At 39.9% G+C, this 24,743-nt stretch overlaps 1 protein-coding gene and 1 pseudogene across 12 annotated transcripts in view; one reads left to right on the top strand and one right to left on the bottom strand.

Moving 5' to 3' along the window:
• The window catches only part of Anks1b (ankyrin repeat and sterile alpha motif domain containing 1B), a 1,010,332-nt gene that overhangs the window by 28,602 nt on the left and 956,987 nt on the right, over positions 1-24,743 (top strand). The gene's annotated exons all lie outside the window — the stretch shown is intronic.
• Positions 17,808-18,593, bottom strand: LOC101829506 (annotated as a pseudogene).

Below are 24,743 nucleotides of genomic sequence, written 5' to 3'. Positions count from 1 at the left end.
AAGCATCAACGTGGACCAATTAGATGGACACTGATGTAAACATCCAGAGAGGCTACAACGTGCATTTAAACCTGGGTCAGGTCTGTTAGAATATTCATTAAATGCAAAGCTGTGAGGCAAAGACTTTTCAGCATGGGTTGTGTTGTAGAGTTGTTCCTGCCTCTTCGACCAATTTATTACAGATGCTAAGTAATTAGCATGCATAGTGAGAAGGGCATTTAAAGGAGAGGAAGAAAAGGGAGATGTTGTAGAACAATGATGCCTTCACTCACATGATGACTTTGCTTAATATGCCCATCCCCCAAACCTTGTCTAATATTTACTTGACTTCTCTTTTACCCATTTGCTTATTGATTCATGAGGTGCAGTTTTTTTTAGATTGGGACATTAAGACATTTATTTCAGAAGCTAATACATTACAATGGAAAATTATCATCATTGATATGAAAAACTATGCTGAATAGTTTATTATGTACTGAATGTTAGGATAATGGATAAAATACAAATAATTTGAAACACTTATCAAATATTTATTAAGTGATCCTAAAAGAAATTCCAAGCAGCACAAGAAATTGGTCTATAAATTCCACACCTCAATCATTGCCTTAAAAAAGAAAAAGTTAAGAAGTACATGTAAATCATAAATTTAGAAACAAGGTAAATAACTGTTTCTGTAGTCAAAAAAGAAATGTTTGAAACAAAATTGCACCAAGGGCGCAATGCTACAAGTTTTGTGGGAAGCAATTAGGCTGGTAAGCAGCAACAACTCCCAGGACTGTGAAATGTCACAAAATAGAAACCATGACCATAGATTGTCTGTGTTCTCATTCCAAAAGCTAGGAAGAAAATCAACTAGCACCCTGAGAGAAGACGAGAAAGGAATTCATTGTGAACCACTGCTTTACTGTGCTTTCAAAGGATTTCTTAGTTTTGTTCCCAACAGCATTTTACTTTTATTGTAGTCTAATAAACCTGTGTCTCAAAGACATTGCATAGACTCAAACAGTTGTGTAAAGGTTGGTCACACTGAAGAGGAAACACAAATCACTTCGAGAGAAACAACACCTGAAAAGAAACTTTGCTGAAGTAGCAGCCACATAGATGGTCACACATAATCTGACATTTTGCTTTTGGGTCCAGGGAAAAGAAAACAGGCAACTACCACTGTCTTCGGTTGTATGCATTCTAAAGTGTTACAAACAGCTTAGGATTTATTGCTTAGACTCAGCTGTCCAATTGTATACATTGTCTATGGATCACTTTCATGAGGTGCATTTTTGAGACTCATTTATGTTTTGAGGAAGGATTTTCTTTGTTTTGATTTTAAAAAAGTACCTTTTATTTCTATGCATGCGTGTCTATGGTTACATATGGCATTTTGTATGTAGGTGCCAATGGAGCCCAGAACAGGGTATTGGGTCCCCTGGAGCTGGACTTACAGGTGTTTGTGACCAGTGTAGATGCTGGGAACCTACTCGAAGATCCTCTGGAAGAGCAGCCAGTACTCTTAACCTCTGAGCAATCTCTCTAGCCCTATGTTTTGGAATCATTTTAAAGTTACAGAATAGGAACGATCTGATTATAATCAGTCTAACTACACATGATATACATATATGATATATGTACTAACAGGCTAGCTGTCTAAGAGTAGGGAAGAATGTCTTTTTTTCTTTTAACTTTCATGCTCAGCATAGTACTTGATGAATAGCTTTGCAGCTGTAGGAAAGATCTAGAATTTAGTCATTTTTAAAGCTATGCTCTCTGTGACCTGAGCCTGCAGGCTATTGGTTCATTTATTCTTTTAGTGACCATATAATAAAGTGTAAAACCTGTAGCTACTATTTTAGAGATAGAGCAACAGCCCCTTAGGTGACCTAAGAAAGAGATAGACTGCTGGAACTGCAAAGTTAAGGCAGGCACCGACTCTTTAAGGTTGCTTTGATGTACAGTGTTAAATTGTATTGTCACCTGGGGGTGTTGGGAGCAGTAGGTGATTAAGGCTAGATCAGGCTGGCTTGGAGACCAGACTGTGAAAAGATCTAAGTCTGGAGAATGAGGCACAAAGGCCTGTCATTCTGTGACACCACACAAGCCCAGGAAGTTTGGGAGCCACACAGAAACGAGTGTCTTAAGTGCCAGGCTTCAGCAGGGAACTAAGGAGCTGAAGATCAGCTTACCACAGCAATGCGAAGAAGGCAAAACATCAATGGTTAAGCAGACAAAGGGCCTAAGAATACAAAGGGAAACAGAGCAGAAGGGTGAGCTTGAGCCAAGACAGCTTTCTCTTGATTGCTGGGCACCCTATAGGCACCACTGAAGTAGAATAGTTTTCCAGCGGCATTTCTCAGCCTTGATTCTGCTAAGTTTGAGCCAGATAATTCATTGTTGTGTATGGTGAGGCTGTCCTTTGCATTGTGGGATCATAGCATACTAGGGCAATGTCAGATGGATACTGAAAAAAACCACAAACCAAAATCAAAGCAAAACCAGAACAATAATCAAAAAATAAAACAAAGACACAAAAAAGTAAGAAAAAAACCCCTAAAAAACAAAACAAAACAAAAAACCCCAAAACTTGCCTCTAGACCTTGCTAAGTGTCCCCTGGGAGGCAAAATTGCCTTTAGAGGTATTTGAAGTGGCAGCTGCTGGCCAAAGAAGAGTAAGATTCTGTGCTATGGTGTATGTTTGCAATCCCTGCACTCGGGGCTGAGGGAAGAAGCGCGTGAGTTTGAAGTCAGCCCGGGGTATGACTGAGACCTTGTGTTAAAACAACAACAACAAAAATAGCAGGGAGTGAGCAATAATTCTGAGTCGTCCTATAAATGCTACATCTTTTCATATGAATTTCAGAATGAACGAGGATTAAAAATAACCTGATTGTGAAAACTGATTGTCAGAGATGAAATAAACTCTGAGATGAAGCAACTTCTGTGCCTTGCAGACAAGCACTGCTGTGAATGGAATGCACACTTAAAAAACTGCAGTGGAGAAGGGGTCTGGAGCAAGGAGGTTGAAGCCCACAGAGTTAGGCACAGGCCGGGGAGAACTCTGAAGGTCAAAGTGTTTAGTTTGGAATAAGGAGTCAGTCTGAAACAAGCGAGGACTAAATGTTGAGAGAGCTCTTGAGTTGGTGATTTATATTTATTTATTATTGAACTATATATTTTCCCCATTCCCCTTCGCTCTTTCCCTCTCCCTTTCCATCTTCCTCCCATCCTCCCCACCATGCTCCCAATTTACTCAGGAGGTCTTGTCTTTTACCCTTGCCTTGGCCGACCCATGTATGTCTCTCTTAGGGTCCTATTTGTTACCTACATTCTCTGGGGTTATGGCCTGTAGGCTAGTTTTCCTTTCTTTATCTCCAGAATATACAAAGAACTCAAGAAACTGGTCATCTATTTTTATATGCTTTTCAGTGCTGAGAACTGAACCCATGCCTCATGTACGCTGGCAAAGTGCGTTGTTATGTCTCCAGGCACTGCTTTATATTTAAAAGTAACAAAGGAAATCTATCAAGTTAATAAAAGTTTAAGATTTTTTTCTATATTGTGATAATTTATCTTAGTTATCTACCACTGTCTGCTTCACATCCACCAAGCAGCTCTATTGGGGACATGGAAATACCGCTGCCCCCCAAAGCCCGTTTTGCTGACGGTTGAGTCTTCACACGTTCAGGTCAGCTGCGTCTGCACTTCTGCTGCCAGGGCTCTTGCCTAGGCAAATACTAAATAAGTAAACTTCCCGTGAAGTCCCTGCTCGTTTACCAGAGCAGCTGTCCCAGTCCTTCCCCGCTCTCCACAAATCCCATGCTTGCTGTGCTCTCACAGCTCTAACCCATTTGCTCACTTAGCTGAGGTTAAGGACATTTGGACGAGGCTTTTGGAATTTTCCATGGTCTCCCCTTCCACATCTGTTCCTTCTTTCTAGTTTTCTTTGCATCTTTGCACCACACTGGGAGCGCTTGGCCTCCCTCAGGCAGATCCAGTGCTCCTATGGGCTCTTGTGCCAAAGCCCGTTTTCCTTTCCAAGTTATTGGTAATTACATCTAATTTTCCCGTGTATATTCCTCAAGTCTTTCCTTCTGTATTCCCGTTCAAGGTTTTCTTAAGCAGGTAGCAAACCAAAAAAGACCCCTAATTATTTTCCTTTCCTTTAAGGTAGTCTTCAGATTCTACTTCCTTCTCGTCATGGGTGGTTTATTTTCAGTCTCTCTTCTATATAATTTGATAACCTGGGAAAAAGGGAGTCAGTGCAGGCTGCTTTTCTCTTCTATATAATTTGATAACCTGGGAAAAGAAGAGTCAGTTGGCTGCTTTTCTCCCTGCTTTTGCCTTTTGCATTCATATTCTGTTGAAACAGCTGGTCTTAAATGTCACCAAATGGTATTTCCCCCACGTCCTCATTTCCTGTGCTTCTTACCTGTGTGTGACGTCATTATCTGTCTCTGACACTGCACCTGCCCAAGACTATGTCTACGCTGTGACTTAGCCTTCCCTATAGCTGGATGTGCAGCCAAGCTTTCTTGAACTCAGGATTCTTATGTCTCATTTTATAGTCATAGAATCCATCTCTGTATAAACAGTTTTCCACTGTGGGATATTATTTTAAGATATGCTACATTTCTTTATGCTGTGGAAAATTTGTTTAATGATGCAAAGATGTGTTACATTCTTTTATGCTGCATTTATTTAACTTTGTGAAACTGTGTTACTTTGCCTGTCTTAAATACCTGATTGGTCTAATAAAGAGCTGAACAGCCAGTAGCAAGGCAGGAGAAAGGATAGGTGGGGCTGGCAGGTGGAGAGAATGAATAGAAGGAGAAAGAGAGAAAAAAAGAGATCAAGGGAGGGGCAAGAGAACAAGGAGAGGAGAATGCTAGGGTCACAGCCACACAGCCAACCACAGAGTAAGAGGGACAGGAAGATATACAGAAGTAAGAAAAGTAAAAAGCCTGGAGGCAAAAGGTAGATGGGGATGTTTAAGTTAAGGAAAGCTGGCTAGAAATAAGGCAAGCTAAGGCTGGACATTTATAAGTAATAATAAGCCTCTGTGTGTGATCAGTTTGGGAGCTGGGTGGCACTGTGTCCCAGTCAAATGAAAGACAAGCTTGTCACATAGACTATGTGAACTTACCTTATTTTCTTCCCCAGGTCTCACTGAAATGGGGAATTAAAAATACTAACACATAGACATGTAGATAATGGGACCGCTGATAAGAGAGAGCTTAGCACATTTGTGGAAGAGGGAAGATGAAAGGAGAAATGATAACTGACTCTGTAAAGAGAAGACAAGTAACTGCAAGAAATGCGGATGAGAAGCTAGCCCTTTGAAGACACACATTTGGAAGCTGCTGGTGCCACAGAAGTTAGGAGTAAAATATAAAGCAGACAATATAGCTTGGTGGGGAAAGCAGGAGCCCTTAGATCAATCACCTAGACATCTTCCCCTGATTCCACCTGGTAAACTGGGCAATCTGTAACTTAACTTCTAGGAAAAAACCCTTTTTATTTTGTTAGTGTAGTAGGGAAGATATTGTAACCCTAAAACAGGAATACATGCTATGAATAACTCATCTACAAGTTACAGATTTTAAGATAACATTTAATAAATCTAAAAGCAGTTCGACAACAACATGAAGAGAAAGTAAATCAAAGAGCAACAACATAGGACATGAAAGAAAATTAGAGGATGAATGCAATAGATTCAAGGTACATAAATCCATGTTATCTGTGCCCTTTGGTAGTTTTCTGACTTAGGCCCTGGACTCATTATGTGACTTAATTTGGTCAATAGGATTATAGAAAAATTGGTGAAACAGAGACCCCCCAAAGAATAGAAGATTTCTAAATTCCACCTGTGTGGTAGTTTGAAAGAAAATGGCCCCCAAAGGGGGTAGCTCTCTTAGGAGGTGTGGCTTTGTTGGAGTAGGTATGTATGACCTTATTGGAGAAAGTGCGTCACTGTGGAGGTGGGCTTTGAGGTCTCATATATGCTCAAGCCACACCAGTGTCTCAGACCACTCCCTGTTGCCGGTCAATCAAGATATAAGAACTCTCAGCTCCTTCTCTAGTACCATGTCTGCCTGCACGCTGCCTTGCTTTCCACCATGAGGATAATAGACTAAACTGTAAGCGAGCCACTCTAATTAAATGTGTTCCTTTGTAAGAGTTGCTGTGGTCATGGTATCTCTTCATAGCAACAGAAACCCTAATTAAGAGAACCTGTAACTCGTGTGATTATGATGAGAACATTCTCAAGAATGAGATTTATGGAACAGAACTCTGTTCTCTCTAATACCATTGATTCAGTTAATGGCTAGCCTTCTATAAATATTTTTTTGGGTGCAGGGTCCAGTCAATACCAGAAAGAATGGTCACTCAAACCTAGACAAAATCAGTGGGCCTGCCTAACTTACTGGTAGACTCTGGAACAATTACAAACAGTCCTTGTTTTGTGCAACTGAGTTTTGGGATGTTTTGTTTAGAGTTTAGGGATGTTTACTTTGCAACAATTTATACAACTGACAACTAATACAAATTGAACAGGAAAAAAGGAATGAATTGTCACAGGGATAAAATGATTTCTTAACATTGGAGAATGTAAGTTTCCAAGTAAAAAGGTTTCTCCATATTTAGTACAGGATTCAGGAAAGATTAGTGGTTCATATTCTGAAATGCAGGAAAACTTTGAGTTAAGGAAAGATCCAAAAACTCATAAGGAAAGAATATAAAACAACAACAATAGCAACAAAAACCCAAACCGAGACACATAGAGATGACTGGACAGTAGAAAGGCATTAGACTTTGCAGAGTGACATTGTGTGGTAGAAGACAGTGGTACAATGCTTTCAAATTTATGAGGAAAGTAATTTTGAACTTAGATTTCTCTATTTAGCTCAAACTATAAATTAGAGATGAGGTCTGAAGAAAGAAATTGCAAGACTTGAAAAATATCTTTCCTGTCCTTACATAGACTACTTCTGGAGGATGAATATTCAGAGGGCAAGGGAGAGAATAAGGAGAAAGATTTAGAAACAAAGGGTTCAAAATGGGAGAACAGAGAAAAGAAATTCCAGGAAGGCAACTCATCCATAGGCTGTGAGGCAGCTAATCCAGACTGAGAAAAAAATGGAGGGCTATGAGAGAGTTCGGAGGAGGGGATACTAAATAGAAACAATGGAGTGTTGGGTGTGTTTGAGTATTTGGAAAACAATTGATGACATGTTGGAGTTGGGAAAAATAGTGATAGGTTAGTAGAAAGCTAAGCATATGAAACAAGTGTTGATTTCATAATGAGAATGCATTTTATAAGAATGGAAATATATATTATGGCCTAGCAATGATGAATGGTGTGTAGTTGTAATGTCCTAAGTGCTGTCTAGTTAGTATGTCTTGAACACTGACTACTGATTTACATGTTTTTTTCATTTCAGGAGGAGAAAGTTTGTGAGTTGGGGAATGGGACTTGGGAGAAAGGAAGGGACTGCCAGTGTAAGGCAACCAGTCTCCAATACTACAATATGAAATCAGGTGATAACTTTGAAAACAGAAATATCCATATAATACGTTTACTATTTAGGTCAAAACAAGCTGCTAAAAGTTGGAACAGTGCCGTTTACAAGACATGGGGTTGGAGAAGTGCTGGCAATTTTTTTCTGTAAATGTTTTAGGTTCCATGAGCTGGATAGTGTTTGCTTTTATAGGGTGAATGCACATGACAGTGCATGAATGAATGGGCATGGCTGCGATCCAGTAGCCTTTGTTTATAAAAACAGATGGTGGTGAAATTGGCCTGTGAGCCATGTTTTCCAACCTCTGGGTGAAAGCAGTAGAGCAGAGATGAGTTTCCCTTACTAATTCAGACTTATTTTTTAGAACTTGCTTGCCTGTCTTTTGTTACTGTTAATTATCAAGTAAATTGCCTAGCCTGTTACAGTAGCCTCTTAACTCAGTGTTCTGCTCCCAGGGCATGCTTCCAGCTTCTCCTTATTTTGTATTTTTTTCCTTAATTTAAAAGAACCACTCACCATTCTTCAGACATTGACCTTGATTTCCTGTGTCTGTTCCTTACTCCGCTTTGCTAGAATACTCTCCTTTAGCTTCTTGGTTTGACAAAATTGTATGCTTCTGAGTTCTCTCTGGAATAATTGTTCCTCTAAGAAGCTATTCCTGGTTTCTTTCCACAAGGCTCAAAATTAGCTGAGAAGTGGTGATTTGCTCCCCATTCTTGGGAGAGGGTGAGTGTTGGAGTCTGTCTGGGATTTGAGTCTATACCATGTGCTTAGTATATAATCACAAAACATTTTAAGCTTGTTCAGGTCTTTTTTCCATCTATTAATACTGTCTATGGTTCTCAGTGGTTTAAAAGTCATTCTCTGTTGTTTTCGCATCCTTGCTTTGAAGGGTTAATGTTGATGAACTTCCCATTGCATCATTTTAGTCCTCCGATCCCCTTATCCTTAGCAGATAGTTTTAAGAGTTTAGCTCCCTCACTTTCAGTATTCTGAAACAGTGTTCAGTGTATATTGTTTTGAATGAAGTAAATTAAGAAAGGTATACCTGCACTGTGGATTCTTAGTTGGACAATTCTGATTCTTTTCTATATTAGAGAAAATTTGGATTCTGAAATTTGCCCATTCCTTAATCTTTGTTACATGGTCTTATTATTACTTCTGTTTTCTTACACATTTCAAAGGAGGTATAGTATTGGGGAGAGGAACACAATGACTTAAATTTTCCTTTGATAGGAACTAAGCCATATGTTTATATAGAATCAGATACTCCAGACTCTGAATTTTCAGATGGTCAGCAGTGTTTAATTGAATTCCCAATATGTGCAAGGCTACACTGGGTGCTGTCACTCCAGGGAGGTGTAACCATCTGGAAGACGTTTTCAAGGAACCCACAATATGAGAATATATCGTTTTGTGGCTAAATTAGAATGATGCTAATTTTGGCAAAGTAAATAGCTGGCATAAATGCTGTCTTTTGTCTCCTATTTCTTCTAATCTCCAAACCAAGGTATCTTTTAAAAATTGCTCCAGATCTGATAGGATACTTTTTCCTTTATTCATTTCCTTCTTAATTTGGAATTATATTTCACAATATAAGGTTTTGATCTTTAAAATATTTTCCATGCACTTTAACTTTTTAAAGATCTCATTCTGTAGTCCAGGCTGGACACAAACTCATGTTTACTGATATCCTGATGTTATTGCTCTCCTAGGAGCGTCTCAAATGTTACCAGAGCATTTCTTTTGTTCTCAAGTGTAGTGTCTTTTTGGTGCTAGTCTTCTGTGGTTTCTTCGCTGAAAAACATGCTGTTGATGGTCCATATCTGTGGTTCTTTCCCTTTGTCTAGATGGTCTTCTGTCTCTCTGCCTTCTTCTATCCTGCCTTGATTAATGTTGATGCCTTTCTACCTCCCCCCCCCCCGTTTACTTATTCTCTCTTTACATCTGAGTAGACTCCAAGGTTGTCTACATTACTCTTTTATGTTTTTTCCCACTTTCAATTTCAGGTCTGGATATTTCCCAGATAATGTCTTATTCTCCAGCACTCAACTTTTCAATTATCTGATGAACTTGGACGTTATGCTACAGTAAGTGTTTTTAAAATTGTCTACTAAGAGCTTGTGAGGCCTGCTGGAATCACCCTGTCTTCACTGGCTGTTTCTTCAAATGCTTTCCCACTGAGAGAGTCCTGAGACTGTCAGTTCTTTGAGGTGAAGGACTATGTATGGTTTATTTATTTTACTTTTTTTTTTTTTTTGCTGCTATCAGGGTTTGGTAGATCTATAGTGCATACTTAAAAGCTGTTTGCTGAATGGGTGACTGATTGCCCTATTGATTTGATTCGTGTATTCTCTATGAGGCTATCTTTTTTCTTTCTATGCTTATTGTTTATTTTTTTTTACAGTCCAGTCCCACGTTACATTTGCTCTGGACACTTGTAATGGTCTTCTGATTATATTCATTGTCTCTTACTGCAATTAGCTGTATATTTTGCTTTTAGATATACTTTTTTTTGGTTTTTTGGAGACAGGGTTTCTCTGTATTGTTTTGGAGGCTCTCCTGGAACTCGATTTGTAGACCAGGCTGGCCTCGAACTCACAGAGATCCGCCTGCCTCTGCCTCCCGAGTGCTGGGATTAAAGGCGTGCGCCACCAACGCCCGGCACTTTTAGATATACTTTTAAAGCAATACTTAATTATACTTTACATGTTCTAAAGATCATCAGTGACTATCTGTTACTGGTCAATTTTGATCTTCATAGTCTTTGTGAATTTTGACACATATTTTTTCTTTGCTATGCAAATTGAGAAATTAGTTTTATTGACTCCCTTTGTTTATTTATGCCTCTAATATTTGTTGAGCACTGACAATATATCAGATATTATGCTACTTCCAGGGAGACCATTTTAAAAGGAATATTCTTAGATTTCTCAGAATTTGAAGTCTAGCATAGACAATCATTTCGTGGTTATTTTGAAAGTATTTGCCTTTACCTTTTCCTTCCTTCCTTCCTTCCTTCCTTCCTTCCTTCCTTCCTTCCTTCCTTCCTTCCTCCCTCCCTCCCTCCCTCCCTCCCTTCCTCCCTCCCTCCTTTCTATTTTTGAATCAAAGCCTATGGTGATATTCCACACTTTTACACAGTGTTTTAAAGTCCAACTCAAATGCTCCTATTCTTGATGTCTTTTCTTTTCACAACTGAATGAAGTTCTCTCTGTTTTGCACCACTCTCTGGCTCAGTGGTTCTCCTCCTTCCTGATGCTGTGATCCTTAGTCCCTCATGTCGTGGTAATCCGCAACTATAAAGTTATTTCATTGCTACTTCATAACTGTAATTTTGCTACTGTTTTGAGATGTAAATATTGAATATGCAACCCCATTGAGAGGGTTGTTCATCTCCCAAGGGTCCTGACACACAGGTTGAGAAGCACTGCTTTAGATCTTCTCTTGACTCTTGTTCTTTATTTTGTGCTATTGTGTGTGGATGCGCTTTCTCTTACAAGGTGATTAAACTGTGAGTAGAATTTGAGCCACTCTTTAGGATGGATTTGTGGATGTCATTGTCTTTCTTATAGCCAGTTTGATATAACAACTTCTGCTGTGGATCCTTCTTTTCAAGCTTGTATTCTAAGTATCACTTTATTTTGCTTTATATTGTTATTTGTGTTTATAAATCTGATTTATTAGATATTACTTATAAATGGAAACAGCAGGTGGAATACCAGCATGTGAGTCTTGCCCCTGACCGAGGTTTAGAGACACTGTTGTATGTAGTGCTGCCCGGTATCTGGAGGATAAATTGGCTTACATTATAGCACGTTTCATTTATTTTCATGCCCTATTTAGGGCATTGTTTTGTCAGCCATAGGACTGACCTAGATGTTCACAAATGGGGCATTCAGAGAGACATACCTTGAGGCGCATGCCTGGCAAGCTTTGCTTTGCACATTTGTCTCTAGGTATATGCTCAAGCTTTAAGTGAATGCACATTCTTCACATTTGTTTTGATTTTACTTCCTGCAGTTTTGGAAATGTGCTTATGCACTTAGTAATGTTTTAGGAGTAATTTTCTCAGTTAACTATGAATGTTTTATCTTCCTAAATTGTCAAGGCAAGTATATCTCAACAGGTAATGATTTGCAAAAAGCCTAACATTGCATATAATTAAAAGAAATTAAAATAACTCTCTCTCAAGTGTGCAGTCAAAGTTAATTTTAGCCTGTCCCCAAACAAGTTAAAAGCTGCCCATTTGGAAATAGGTATTGATTTTTGTCTACTTGTAAGCAAAATGAAATGAAATTATGTAGTGAATTTCCTTTAACAAAGGAGACAAATGCATTATTCTGGACAGATTTTATCACACTTTTTTTAAAACAACAAATGACTATCTTTACACTTTAACCATAAGTAAGGACATTGAAAATTTAGTACCTTTTCTTTGTTAAATTCTTTAAAAACCTTGCTAAACTAGTATTTAGCTATATTTATGATCCAGATAAAATTGTATTAAACAGAGTTTCCAGTCAACGTGTGAAAATATTTGCTATGATTGGTCTGTGGTGATGGGGCTTCTGGAGAAATGATGGTAACAGCCTTCAGGTGGTGTATGGGATTGCTCTGGCTCCTCATATTGGTCAACCCTTATTTGAGAAAAGGCGGATTTTAGATGTGAAATAAAATAGATGTGTTTTATTTGGAGTTTTAGGCTTACTGTCTTTGGATAAGTAAGAATGGCACTTTTCTTCCACATCTTCAGCTGGTCTACTTTACCGACCTCTGTGGGTACTCTTTAAGTTTTCTTGTCTTCCATGCCCCATCAGTCCCTATTTCTGAGCCTTTAGCCAGGGAAGCCAAGGTCTTTGCTTTCTGAGATTGTAAAAGGTGAGAGTAAGCTTATCTTTAGGTTTTGATTTGTTAATCAGGTATCCATGCTGCCCGTTTAGGCAATGTCACCTGCAGATTGGCTCCTCAGTCTTACAAAGAGCTTGTGTCTGTCTGACCAGTTTTGGATTTCTCTAGTGTAGAGAGTCTCATATCGCCTTTGATGAGCTAATGTTTAGGGTATTTGAATTGCTTGCTTTCTCCTCCGTCCCTCCGTCCCTCTGTCACTCCCTCCTTCCCTCCCTCCCTCCCTCCCTCCCTACCTCCCTCCCTCTCTCCCTCCATCCCTCCCTCCCTCATATATAATACATTCGGAATACTGTTTCCCCTCCCTCTCTCCTCTCACCCCCTCCTCCCATCTCCCCTAGATCAACTCCTCCTCTGTTTCCTTTCAGAAAAGGGCATTCCTCACAGGGAAAGATATTTGAATTTACCTCATGATGTGTTAGCAGCTTGAGACATTCTGGGAAGTGTATTAATTACTTCTTACTCTGTAGCAGTTTATTGTAATATCTTTTTGTTGCTATGATTAAAAAATGAGAAAAAGCAACTTAGAAGGAGGGTTTATTTCAGCTTAAGATTCGAGGTTCTGGTACATTTCTGTGGGGAAGCTGAGGCAGGGACCCCAAACAGCTGGTTACATCACACATACCGGCGAGAACAGAGAGAATGAATACACATGCTCACTGTTTACTTGTTTATGCCCAGCTTGACTTCTCCTCTCTTACACCGTCAGGACTCCCTGTCTAGAGAATGGTACTGCCCACGGGGGGCTGTCCTCCCATGTCAGCTAGTGTGGTCCTCCACACCCATCCCACAGGGCAGCTCAGTGTGGGCAGTCCCTCACTGAGACTCATCCCTGGTGATTCCAGCTTGTGTCAAGTTCATTACTAAAACTAACCATCTCACAGTGGTGCTTTACACTTAGCAGCTTAACAGTATACTTTTGTTGACACATTTTTATTTTTCCATGGGCTAAGATTCTAGTCATAGCCCCTTTGGACTCTACACCATTGTTTCACAAAGCTTTTCTCTAGTTGCTTGCCTTGACTGGTCAGCCAAAGCCTTACTAATGTAGGAGATGCTTGCAAGCTCAGTTGGTGGCAAAATTTAGTTTCTTATGGTTGCAGGACTGAGGATATCATTTTCCTGTGTTGATCTAACTTTGGCTATTAGAAGCATCCAGCAGTTCCTGACCTTATGGCATTCTTTGCCATGGCTGGTTGGTTCCTCCAAACCAGCAGAGAAGAGTTTCTAACAACTCCAGTAAATGTCTGTACCATAACCCCAGACTCATGATGGTACACATCAGGCCACTGTTGCTGTGTTCTTGTTATTAGAAACAAGTCACACGTCTTTCCTGCATTCGAAGGCATCAGGTCACACACGGGCACAGGCACCTGGAGTTATAATGGGAATTGGGTTGAGTCCACCTGCTGAAGGAAGGGAAAGGAAAGTTGGATTGATGATGCCCCCAGGGTTTTCTTTTTCACTTAGACAACTTGAGGACAGAGTCAAATCTGATTTACCTCCTGTCTTCTGTTCTCCATAGTGACCAACCAATCTGCATGACAGTGTGCTATTTGAAGACTCAACTACTGTGTTATGAAGCTGCTGTCAAAGAACTCTGAAACTCTTGTGAGTGCTTGACACTCTGATCACTGCAGATCAAAATCCATTGTTTTATCAGTTGAAACTGTTAAAATTTTAATTTTGCTAACAAAGTTTGTTTTTATCATAACCACCATTAAATCATATGAATAGTCTCTGGTTTATAATGGTTTGACTTAACAACTTTTTACTTTATAATGGTGTGAAAGTGCATGTGAAAAAGCCAGTTTTATGTTTTGGATACGGTTTCAGTAAGTTACATGTGATGTTTTGCAGTCTGTTATAATACAGGGTTTGTATTAAGATTATTTTACCCAACTTTAGGATAATGTAAGTGTCCTACCCATTTATAAGAAGTAGACTAAGGGTTGGAGAGGTAGTTCATGGTTAAGAGTTTTCGCCATTCTTTCAGAGGACACAGGTTTGGTTCCTAGCACCTATAATCATTTATCTGTAACTCAAATTTTAGGGGATCTGATACCTTCTTCTAGTCACTGTGGGCACCAGGCCCATACCTGATATACATACATACACACAAGTATGCAAAACAGTTATACACATAAAGTCGTACTAGACTAAACATTATGTTTAGTAGGTCAGATGTATTAAATCCATTTTTAACTTAGGACATTTTCCATTTATGTTACGTTTACTGTTGTGTAACCCATTGTCTTAGTTGCTATTCTGTTGCTGGGAAGAGACACCAGAACCAAGGTAGCTCTTATGAAAGAAAGCATATGATTGTGGGCTTGCTTACAGTTTCAGAGGCTTAGTCTATTGTCATCATGGTGGAGGCATGGTGGCGTGCAGGTGCTGGAACAGTAGCTGAGAGCTATATTCTAATCTGGAGAGAGAGAGAGAGAGAGAGAGAGAGAGAGAGAGAGAGAGAGAGAGAGAGAGAGAGAGAGAGAGAGAGAGAGAGACTGACAGAGAGACAGAGGCAGAGACACAGACAGAGACAGACAGGAGACATGGATGAGCCTGGGATGGGTTTTTGAGATTTCAAAGCCCAACTCCAGTGACATACTTCCTCCAAGGCCACACCTCCTAATCCTTCTCAAATAGTGCTACTCCCTGATGGCTAAGAGTTAAAATGTCTGAACCCAGGGGGCTGTTCCTATTCAGCCATCACACCCCTTTTAGCTTAAGGAGCAACCATAGCCCCTTTCTAAGAGGAAGCCCTGCTGCTGTTCTGTATAAAGCCAGAGAACATTGGTACTGCTAAATAAGTAAAGCAATACAGTAGCTGCCTGAAGTTCTCCAACCTTCTATCCCAGTGTCCTGAGAGACTAACAGCTTTATATATTGACTTCCTCTTCAAGGTAAGTATGTCTTTGGATTTCAGGATAACATTTGTCTCCCTAATCAGTGGACAAAATGAGAAAGGTCTTTTAATTATGTCTTTGAGTGAAATATAAAGTGTCAAATTTCTAATCTTTCAGACTTGTGCTCCTAAGTTATATTTGCATTGCAAGAATATTAATTATGTGTCTTCTTTTCTTCCATATGGTGATAGAAATGACATTTTACTTATACCAAAGCTAAGCTGTTTACAATCCTTTCTTCTTGGATAGGTAAGGATGAGGGCCAAATAAGCATGGGATGCTTAGAAATTCTTTCAAAAAAAGCATGAATTAACACAAGGCCTGTGAAATAAAGGCCAGTAGAGGGAAATAAAGCCAGAAACTTCTTTTTCTCTATTTGGTGAAGTGGAATCTTTGTAAGTCCACTATTTTTTCCTTCATTTTGTTTTTATTATAGCATGTTTGTGTAATTTACAGCAAGCAAAAAATAAGCTGGGTCTTTTTTTATCCAAACATTGATGTTTCAAAGGTTGCACACATATTTGTTAAAAAGAACATAAAAATCCCTTTTTGGAAATTTCTATAAGAAAGAAAATACAAAGTTTAACTCCACAACTTTCCTCTTTGCTAGAACTGCAAACTACTGCTACAGTTTTTTTTCAATTTTTTTCTTTTTTTATTATTTATTTATTTATTTATTTATTTAATCAATAATGATTTTTTTATTCTTTTTTTTAAATTTAGATAAGAAACAAGGTTGCTTCACAAGTCAGTTCCAGGTCCCTCTCCTTTTCCCTCCCCTCCTCCCGTGCCCCCCCCATCCCCCCCGTTATCCCCTCATTCCCCCAGGGAGGGTGAGACCCTCCATGGGGGTGTCCATAGTCTGTCATTTCATATAGGGCAGGGCCTAGACCCTTCCCCAAGAGTTCAGGGTGAGAGTGCACCTCACATTGTTCAATGGGAGTCCAAAGTCCGTGTGTATACTTGGTATGGGTACTGATCTGCTGCCCAAGGCTCAATAGATTACCTAGGCCTCCTCACTGACACCCAGATTCAGGGGGTCTTGATCAGTCCCATGCTGGATTCCCAGGCTGATGCCTGGGATTCAAGAGTTAACCTTTGTCTGGTCAGCTGTTTCTGGGGGGTTAAGCCAGCCCAGTCTTAATCCCTTTGATCATCAGTCCTCCCTCTCTGATACTGGCTTTCTTGAGTTCAGCTCAGTACTTAACCAGCCACTAAATGTAGTTTCTGTTTCCCAGACTCTCTGGCAATAGGATTGTAGGCTGGCACTCCCCAGATCTATGTCTAAAATCCATATATGAGAGAGTACATGCCATGTTTCTCTTTTTGTGACTGGGTTACCCTGAACCTAAATGTGTCTGAGCAGTCAGTTTTGTAATGTGGCTACAACTTCTCTTTTGTATTATTCTTTCTTACTAGCAAGCAACATTTCTAGGTTAACAGTTCTAACAAATATGGATATGAAAATTTATTTTTAATTAGACAATGTAGCAAATTTTGTTCACTAACGTCTTTTCTTTTAAAACATTTTTAATTTAAATTAGAAGCAAGCCTGCTTCATATGTCAATCCCAGCACCCTCTCCCTTCCCTCCTCCCGTGCCCCCACCAACTCCCTTACCCTATCCCCCCTCTGATCCCCAGGGAGGGTGAGGCCCTCCATGGGGGATCCCTAAAGTCTATCATATCATCCAGGGCAGGGCCTAGGCTCTCCCTCATGTGTACAGTCTGAGAGAGCATCTCTCCATGTGGAATGAACTCCTAAAGTCCATTCATACGCCAGGGATAAATAGTGATCCACTACCAGAGGCCCCATAGATTGCTGAATCCTCCTCACTGACATCCAGATTCTGAGGGTCTGGATCAGTCCCATGCTGTCTTCTTAGCCATCAGTCTGGGGTCCATGGTCTCCTTGTTCAGGTCAGTTATGTCTGTGGACTTCACTAGCCTGGACTTGAGGCTCTTGTCCACCACTCCTCTTTCTCTGCAACTGGGTTCCAAGAGTTTAGTTCAGTGTTTAGCTGTGGGTGTTTGCCTCTGCTTCCATCAGACAAATACTTCAAGCATAAAAAAATGAGAATCTTTACAAAAAAATATGGAGACTCCACAAATTGGTAGCTGCCCATAACTTTCATCAAAGTGGACTCTCATCAACGTATCATTTTAGTTATAACAATTGCCCGGTACAGGGAAAACTAACAATGTTTGTTGTTTTATTTTTTTAAACCTATCATTGTAACATTGTATTCTTGATAATTTAAGTATACCAAATTATGAGTAAATGAATGATACATGTCAAGAAAGTATCATGATTTATACTGTCAGTAGCCATTGGACTTGGGACTAGTCTAAGACCTTGATCTAGATTTTGACCTAGATCTAGACCATGATCTTGACTGAGATTTGGATCTAGGTGGTTATTTTTTCCTTGATTCCTTTTCATATCTTTTTTTTTGCTTTTTTTTTTTTATGAGACAGGGTTTCTCTGTATTGTTTTGGAGGCTGCCGGTCCAGCCCGGCTCCTTTTCATATCTTAAGCCAGACTTATAATGTGTTTTGGAATATGTTTTAGAGTTGCCTCTAGTTTGCCGTGAGATACAGACCTAGAACGTGATTTAGCCTTCATTTCTTTCTTGGGTTGGAACTTGGACAGTGATCTTGAATTGGATTTAGATCTTGAAGAAGATCGGTTTTGGTGTTTGACTCTATCATTGTTGAAATGGTTCCGCTATGCCGTGGTCTTCCAGTCGATCTATCTCTAAGACTGTAAGATCTTCTATAGTTGTAATCAAAAGAGAGACTCCTTGATCTCCTCTTTTTATAACTCCAGCTCTGAGAATGTCTATATCAATCATATTCATTGTATTGTGAAGAGCTGTATTCATTCCTCCCTTTCTTGGTTTTCATTTGATTTGGTGTCTTCCAAACCCCCTGTTCGAACTGTATTTCAGTTTGATATCCACAAATCCATTTTCTGTTCAAATTACCTAAAGTATTTCAGCATCATGAACATCCTGAAATTGAACATATGCAATTCCTTTTGGATGTAGAGTGTAGAAATCAAGTGGAACACAACATCTACTATTGGACCATAGTGATAAAATTCGCGACATAAATCTTCAGACCTGGTGTCATCTGCCACATTCCTGGAGAACGGAGATGTGTTGGGAGGGCGCAGGTAGTGGGACATGATGGTGGCAGACTTTGACTGGACTCTGAGAGCTTGACCCAGTGCTTAGCTGTGAATCTCCACATCTGCCTCCATCAGTTGCTGGATGGAGGTTCTATGATGACAATTCAGGTTGTCATCAATCTGATTACAGGGGAAGGTCAGTCAGGTACACACTTTATTAATGCTTAGGGTCTTAGTTGGGGTCATCCTAGTTGATTCCTGAGCATTTTCTTCGTGCCAAGTTTCTTACTGGGCCCATGATGACTCCCTAAATCAAGATATCTCTTTCCTTGCTCTCTCTCTCTTCCCATCTCCCCCCTCCTCTTCTCCCCTTCCTTTCCCCTTCTGCCTTCCTTTCTCCCCCTCCAATATGTTCTCAATTTTCTCAGGAGATCTTGTCTTTTCCCTGTCCCAGGGAGATCCATGTGTATCTCTCTTAGGGTTCTTCTTATTACCCAGTTTCTCTGGGGTCGTGGACTATAGGCTGTTATCCTTTGCTTTATGTCTATTATCCACTTATGAGTGAATACATACCATGTTTGTCTTTCTGGGTCTGGGTTACCTCATTCAGGATTTTTTTTAGTTTCATCCATTTGCCTGCAAATTTCATGATGTCATTTTTTTACTGATGAATAGTACTCCATTGTGTAAATGCACCATATTTTCTTTATCCGTTCTTTGTTGAGGGGCATCTAGGTTGTTTTCAGGTTCTGGCTATTATGAATAGTGCTGCTATGAACACAGTTGAGCTAATGTCCTTGTGGTATGAGAGTGCATCTTTTGGGTATATGCCCAAGAGTGGTATTGCTGGGCTAGAGGGATGGTTCAGCTGTTAAAGGCTGAGCTCACAACCAAATATATATTTACATATTTCAATAGGAAGTACATACATTCAATTCTTCCAAAGGTGGCAAGTTGTATTCAATGAAAGGTGCTAGTCACTGGCTGTGTTGCTGTAGTTTATTTTGGCTGTCATGGTGGGAAAAGTGTAATGGTGGAAGCCTGAAGCAGTCGGCCACATTGTATATCCATAGTCAGGAAGCATGGAGCGATGGATTTGGTTCTCAGCTCGCCTTTTCCTTTTAATGCAGCACAGGGCCCTGAAGCACAGAGTGGTGCTGTCTACACTGAGCTACATCTTCACACTTCCTCTCAACCTCTCCTCACAAACCTTCCAGAGGTTTTATTTTTACATAATTCTAAAGTCCATTAAGATGACAATTAAGGGTAACCATTATAACCAGTTTCCTAGTCTCCCGACTGAGAGGCAAAAACTCTTCAATTTGTACCCTTCTGTGGAGAGTCTTTCTGTCTCTCTCTCTGTCTCTGTCTCTGTCTCTGTCTCTGTCTCTGTCTCTCTCTCTCTCTCTCTGTGTCTGTCTGTCTTTCTGTCTCTCTATGTCTGTCTGTCTGTCTCTCTCTCTCTGTCTCTGTCTCTGCCTCTCTCTCTCTCTGTGTCTGTCTGTCTTTCTGTCTCTCTCTCTGTCTGTCTGTCTCTCTCTGTGTCTGTCTGTCTGTCTCTCTCCTCTCTCTCTTTCTCTCTCTCTGTGTATGTATGTGTGTGTGTGAGTGTATTTCTAAATAAATACCGCCTCAGTCTGTATAGTGTTGTATGTAAGTTTTCAGGCCTGACCACTTGGTATTGGATAACCAATTGGTGTGTTCTAATTCTTTGTCTAGGGTTGAGGCCGCCTGAGCTTTCTCCCTTTCACATTAGCATATCTATTGGCATTGTCATTTTATTAATTGCTACTTGTATTAACTCCAATTTTATTTTGGCAGACACTTTGATTACAATGCTTCCCTTAACAGGCTCTCAAAAACCCCTGAACAGTTCACTATTTAGGGGGATTTTTCTATTTAACAAAATGTCAAAGGCTAAAGATTATAACACATGGTTATTGAAAGAGAGTTTTATATGGACAAATATTTCTTTTTTTCCTTCTCTTTACTGTTTTGTTTTGTTTTTTGAAACTGTGTTTCTCTGAGTAATGGCTCTGGCTGTCCTGGAAGTTGCTCTGTAAACCAGACTGGCCTTGAACTCAGAGACCTGCCTGATCTGCCTTCCGAGGTTAAAGGCTTGTACTACCACTGCCTGACTGAACAAATATTTGTAAATTTCATGTAACATGGCAGATGTGTCCTTTTAATCATTTCCAGCAATTCCTCTGCTAATCTTGTATTTTACTCGTTTTTGTGTGGATTGTTTTAATGGGGATGGGATTGGGAGCAGACATACCAGTAGGATAAGGGATTTTTACTTATATAAGAATTTCTGACAATCAGTTCTTTGACTTGAACTTGAAACATGTTATTTTTTCATTCCCCTGATGCTGTTGGGAATCACCGAAGTCCTACCATTTCAAGAGATTTTGTAAAAGTGAAACAATTGAAAATCTAAGCTTTCTCATTCATCCATGAGCTTGATTTCAGGGCCTGTGATTTTTATTACAGTTTTGTTAAGTCATTTGCTTCCCATCACCTTATTTTCATCACCATTTATGAGTCTGTTGACCACCATCTTACTTTCCCTTTCTGTCCGACTTTAGGATGAGCTTTCCCTTTTCTGATTAGTGAAATTAGAATGAACCATGAAGAAAAGTTACCTAAGCATGGCATCCTGTAGAGAGTAGAGACTCCCAAGTCTTAATTTTTTCTTTTTACCAAGTTTGTCTTGAAGCATATGTATCTGTCACTTTTTGTTTTGCCTTTTATTTTTGTTCATACTTAGAACACCATTCAGGAAAATATGTAAGAAGAGTGAGGTTGGGGAAATCAGACATAAAAACCACTTCCCAGGACTTTTAAAGAATAGCAAACTGCTGGAGACTTTGAATACCATTGACTATGAATACTGATGATTTTTTTAGTTCTGAATTTTAATTATCCAAGCTACCATCTTTCTTGTTTCTTCAGATGATGTTGATCTTGTTTAAGAGGAAACTCAAGATCAATTATTTTTTATCACTTTTGTTTACATAATAGTAAATTAAATATTTTGTTTCTGATAGTTCTTTTGTAATGTGTAAGGAGGCATTTTCAGCCCTTAGTTAACTGAAAAAGGAAACACTGGACTAAAAAATGAAGAGAAGTTTGGGTGGGGTGCTTGCCTAGCATGTGCAAGCTACTGTATTTAATTCCAGGCACACATGCATGTACACACACACACACACACACACACACACACACACACACACACATACACACACACACCTCCAAGGGGCAGTTCAAGGGGGCAAAACAGGATCACAACCACCTTTAAGTCCTGGTATGCCACTAAGTCCTCTGTAATCTCATCAGAAAAAGTGTAATTCTGCCAGGTGACAAGATGAACACATGTAACAACTCTTTGGAACGAACATCACTGGTGGACCTAAGAAACCATTCCGAGTAATATGCAATTGTGTAAACGGACCACATTTCCTTTATCCACTCATCCATTGATGGATATCTAGATTGCTTCCAATTTCTGGCTATTACTCAGCTGTTAAGAAGAATGAAATTCACAGGTAAATGGATTGGACTAGAAAAAAATTATCTGGGATTGGGTAACTCAGATAAAAGCAAATGTGGATGTATTTACTTATATGTGGATGTTAGCTGTTAAGTCAATGATAACCAAGTTACAATCCATAGGAGCATAGAGGTTAGGTATAGAGCAAGGGACTAGGAGGGACTGACATACTAGTTATGGATGGATGAGGAGGGGGCTGTAATGGGAAGATTAAGTCAGGAGGAGGAGCTGAGAGGGGGACAAAGGAAGGGCACATATGGGATCAGACAGCTAAAATTAATTTGAGGGGTGGTATGGAAACAATATGGTAGAAACTTTCTAAAATATACACATAGATGAAGGTGATCTAAATGAAATTGCCAAATAATGGAAGAGACAGAGCCCCAACTGGCCATCTTTTGTTACCAAATGAAGCTTCAAGTACTGGGATTGAGCTTCACCTAATTAAAATGTCAGCCCATAGGGTCCCATAATAACCCCCAAACAACACAGGCTGTTGCCAAGACTATAGGTTACTCTCCCCAAACTGACAGCCAGGCCCCGTTTCTGAAGATAACACCTACAGAACTCATTGAACATGGAGAAGTAGAGCGGATGCCTGCATAGAGATTTTACCCCTACGTTCTAGTGTCTGACACAGGAAGGTACTCTGCACACTAGCAAAGGAGAAACATGAACACTAAGCCCGCCACAAACCTTGGGACCTGCAGTGGCAACCGACCTGCAAAATGTGCTAGGGCATAAGTAGCACAAGGCTTGGGGAGCAACCAACCAAATCTGGTTTGACTTAGAGCCCGCTCCGTGAGATGGAACCCATAACTGTGTGCTCAAGAACCCTGCAGAAAATAGCCTAATGATATTCTCAGCCTTATGCTCAGCCTTATGCTCAGCAGATAGGAACTCACAGCCAGACATCACACACGATGCACGCGCTCGCGTGCACACACACACACACACACACACACACACACACACACGCATGAGCTTGTGCACACACACCCAGCCCTTGAAACACTCAGCCCTAAACATCAAATCCTTCCCCTTAGGGCTCAGGGAATCCCTGAGAAGAGGAGGTGGGAAGAATGTAAGACCCGGAGGGGATGGAGGACACTTAGGAAATAAGACCCTCTAAATCTACAAGATTGACCTCTCAGGCAGCATGCACAAGGCCTGTACAGTTCTCCACGTGATGGGGTCTTGGAGCCGAAAGAGAAGTCCTTTCACAGGTTGCCATCCCTAACCCAGAAGCAATCTCCAATTGTTAACCACTTGCAAATGAAAGTTTAGTTTTCTCCAAACTACTCTTAACAGTAGCTGCATGCCTAGCGGTAGATAGCCAACAGAAACAAACTCAATGGCATCTTTGGAAATTCCCTGTCTCATAATGTCATGTCAGGGCCTTTCCTTTTTTGTTTTAAAAATTACTGTATTTATTATCTTATCTATTTTTTATCATTTTTTATTTTAATTTTAAATAGCTTGTTTTATATGTCAATCCCAGTTCCCTCTCCCTCCCCTCCTCCCGCACTCCCCTTCCCCCCCTCCCTCCCACCCTATTGCCAAATCCGTCCACATAGGGGATATCTAGAGTCTGTCATTTTACTCTTGGTAGGGTCAAGGCACTCCCCTAAGAGTCCAGGCTGAGAGAGCATCTCTCTTTGTGCTATAGGCACATGAAGACAGTTTGTATACCAGGGATCTTATCTAATTTAGCTTTATTTATATACTTTTTTAAATTCTCTTTTTACCCTACAGGTCCTTTGCATATATGTTATAGTTTCCATAGTTTCTAGTTCAGTGTTTTTATGGGATTCCTGAGTGTGAAAAGGCGTGGGTCCCTGTTTACTGTGTCTCTCTTGGGCTCTCTTCCTGCTGCTTGTTTTGTCCCATTCTGATGTGTTAATTTTTGTTTCTATCTTATTATATTTTGTTGTATTATTATCCTTAGAAGCTCGCTTGTTTTCTGATGAGAGACAGAAAAGGGGTGGATCTAGATGGGAGAGGAGGAAGGGAGGAACTAGGAGGCAGAGAGGGAGGGGAACCATAATTAGGATATATTATGTGAGAAAATATCTATATTCAATTATAGGGGGAAAGAACCCCATAATTGTGACAATACCTTTTCTGTGTAAATCTGCCATCTGCTCAAGCAGCCAGACTTGCATTCCCTGTCTCTATTTAAATTGTTTCAAGTACAGTGAGGGGCTGACAGCATATGCGAATCATGTAAGCCTAAGGTCTATGGTAGCAAGTGAAAATTTAAATTCAAGACTGGGTCTCAAATTTAAATTTTTTTGTGTATTAGCCAGAACCAGTTATTGAAGAACTTTTTCCTGTATTAATCTCTACTGTGCAGAATGTCCTCACTGGGAAGTCATATTAGTTCTAGAACAGTTTGGCACACTTTAAATTTATGTTGTCTGCATTTTAAGTGTTTAATAACTATGTGCAGAGGATAGGTTATTAGATAGTACGCTTACAAACATTACAACATATATCCTGTTGACCAGAGAATCAATGAGTATGACTTAAACTTGATCTGCCTACTTTCCGAAGGCCCGAGTAAGTCTGAACATTAGCCAGCTTCTTCTATTACTCAACCCTTGCCCTATATTCTCAGTCACAGGGAGAACAGTTGGTGAAAAATTGAGACTAGACCCCAGCTGTGTCAAAAGCTATGCAAGACTCCTGTAAGCAAACTCCTTGTTAAGCCTGTACAAATTCCTGGAAT

Source organism: Mesocricetus auratus, unplaced genomic scaffold (genome assembly GCF_017639785.1).
Source record: "Mesocricetus auratus isolate SY011 unplaced genomic scaffold, BCM_Maur_2.0 Super-Scaffold_100011, whole genome shotgun sequence".
NCBI classification, from domain to species: Eukaryota; Metazoa; Chordata; class Mammalia; order Rodentia; family Cricetidae; genus Mesocricetus; species Mesocricetus auratus.
This window is presented reverse-complemented; position numbering and strand designations above follow the sequence as displayed.